The sequence below is a fragment of the Mustelus asterias genome, unplaced genomic scaffold (assembly GCF_964213995.1).
Source record: "Mustelus asterias unplaced genomic scaffold, sMusAst1.hap1.1 HAP1_SCAFFOLD_2356, whole genome shotgun sequence".
Lineage (NCBI taxonomy): Eukaryota > Metazoa > Chordata > Chondrichthyes > Carcharhiniformes > Triakidae > Mustelus > Mustelus asterias.
In genome coordinates, this window is record NW_027592301.1 from 22,501 (window position 1) to 25,000 (window position 2,500).

Consider the following 2,500-nt stretch of genomic DNA (forward strand, 5'->3'; position numbering starts at 1 on the left):
GCAAGCCGCGGAGGACAGGCCGACGCTACGGGCGCAAGCCGACCCCGCACGCCCCAACCTCGGCGGGCTGGGGAAGGGGGCGCGGCGGAACGCTCGCAAGCGCGGCTGCCCCCGCGGACAGGCACATTCTCTCGAACGCGGTGGACGCTCGCTCAAGTCAGCACGAGACCAGACCGGACCGACAGGCGGACAACGAATCTTTAAACCTCGCACCCACCCTCCGCACACGGGTGCCGGAGGAATGGTGAGCATGAACAGGTACCCCTCACCGGGCTTTGAAGAGAGTGACTAGAATGCGACCAAAGCTTCACCGCGGCGGGAGACAAAAAGGCCCCTGACTGCACCAGAACGTCTCCCTGCGGAGTCACACAGTGGCCGTTCACCGTGGTCCCGTCGACAAGCCGCCAGGACAAGCACCCAAGCCCGCAGCAGCTCTCTTCGTTTCAACTGCGGATGTAATGCTGCAAGGCGGTGGCAAGGTCACGTCGCAGCCCGCAAGCCGTCGCCAAGGCGAGAGGAAGACGGTCCCCACAGCGGGCACACACAGACGGACGTGGAGCACGGGGCGGCGGCCCACAGGTGCGCACACGCGCCGTGCCGAGGATCGGTGCGGACGCCGGTGACATCGCACCCGGCAGAGCGGCTAGGCAGAAGTCGCTGCGGAGGAGGAGCACCGTCGGCGGAACGGTCTGCTGGCGGGCGAGGGACCAAACGAGCAGCTAGAACGGGCGGAGTGGACCGGACTGCAGAAGCGGAGTGAGTGCGTGGCTGACGCCACCGTCTCCCTCCGAGCGTCTGCTCGCGCCGGCCAAACCGCCGAACCGCTGAACGAAAGGACCGCATCGTCCCACGCAGGCAGGCCGGCCGTGTTGCCGTGCGTGCCCCCACCTCTCGGACGGACTGCAAAGACACCCTACGAAGCCAACGGCGAAGCCCTTCCAACGGCGCAGGCGTAGCGTGTGCGGCACCCGCATGGACTTGCCGGCGTGCAACCGAGCGTGTGCGTGCTCGTCGGTGGCGGCGCCCGCGCGCCGGCCCAACCGAGTGGGACCGAGATCGACGTCGCCCGGCTTCGGCGGAACGTGCGTACGGGTGACCAGGCCCGTTCGACGGGTACGGCGAAATTGTCGGTGTGACCTCCCACCCGCGTGGGAGGCGCCAGCGTCAGTACGGGCCACGGCCCCGGGGCCAACCCCCGTGAGGCTCTCCTGCCTGGCCCAACCGGCGCAGCCTTCGAGTTCAAGGAGTGACGGGCCGCCCTCCCCGGAGAGGTGGCGGGCCCCCGGCCGACAAAGATCCTTCACAACGTGTTCACCAACAGAAACCTTGTTACGATTTTTATTCTGTGTTACGGGTTTCGGTTCGGGCCCCCGGAGAGGTTGTCCGATACCTGGCCCCGGGGCCGGCCCCCGTGAGGCTCTCCTGCCTGGCCCAACCGGCGCCAGCCTTCGCGTTCAAGGAGTGACGGGCCGCCCTCCCCGGAGAGGTGGCGGGCCCCCGGCCGACAAAGATCCTTCACAACGTGTTCACCAACAGAAACCTTGTTACGACTTTTATACCGTGTCGGGTTTCGGCTCGGGCCCCCGGAGAGGTTGTCCGATCCTGGGACGCGCTAAACGCTCCCCCGCCGACGTGACGGTGGAGCCCCAGCCTGGCGCGTACCACGGCGTGAGCCCCGGAGGCACACGCACTCGAGCGACAATCAAGCGAAAAACCTTTCTCGGAGGAAACAGGGCGCTCGCAGGCGTTGAGTGCCGGCGTGGGTGACGGGCCGGAGCCCGACACGCGCCGTCACGCCCCGCAACAGCCAGAGGCAGAGTTCTCTGGTGTCACCGTCTGTCGGAAGGCTCGAGAGTCGAGGCGAGGCCGCAGCGGACTGAGTCGGGTGCAAGCCGCGGAGGACAGGCCGACGCTACGGGCGCAAGCCGACCCCGCACGCCCCAACCTCGGCGGGCTGGGGAAGGGGGCGCGGCGGAACGCTCGCAAGCGCGGCTGCCCCCGCGGACAGGCACATTCTCTCGAACGCGGAGGACACTCGCTCAAGTCAGCACGAGACCGGACCGACAGGCGGACCACGAATCTTTAAACCTCGCACCCACCCTCTGCACGCGGGTGCTCGAGGAATGGTGAGCATGAACAGGTACCCCGTACCGGGATTGAAGAGAGAGTGACTAGAATGCGACCAAAGCTTCACCGCGGCGGGAGACAAAAAGGCCCCTGACTGCACCAGAACGTCTCCCTGCGGAGTCACACAGTGGCCGTTCACCGTGGTCCCGTCGACAAGCCGCCAGGACAAGCACCCAAGCCCGCAGCAGCTCTCTTCGTTTCAACTGCGGATGTAATGCTGCAAGGCGGTGGCAAGGTCACGTCGCAGCCCGCAAGCCGTCGCCCAGGCGAGAGGAAGACGGTCCCCACAGCGGGCACACACGGACGGACGTGGAGCACGGGGCGGCGGCCCACAGGTGCGCACCCGCGCCGTGCCGAGGATCGGTGCGGACGC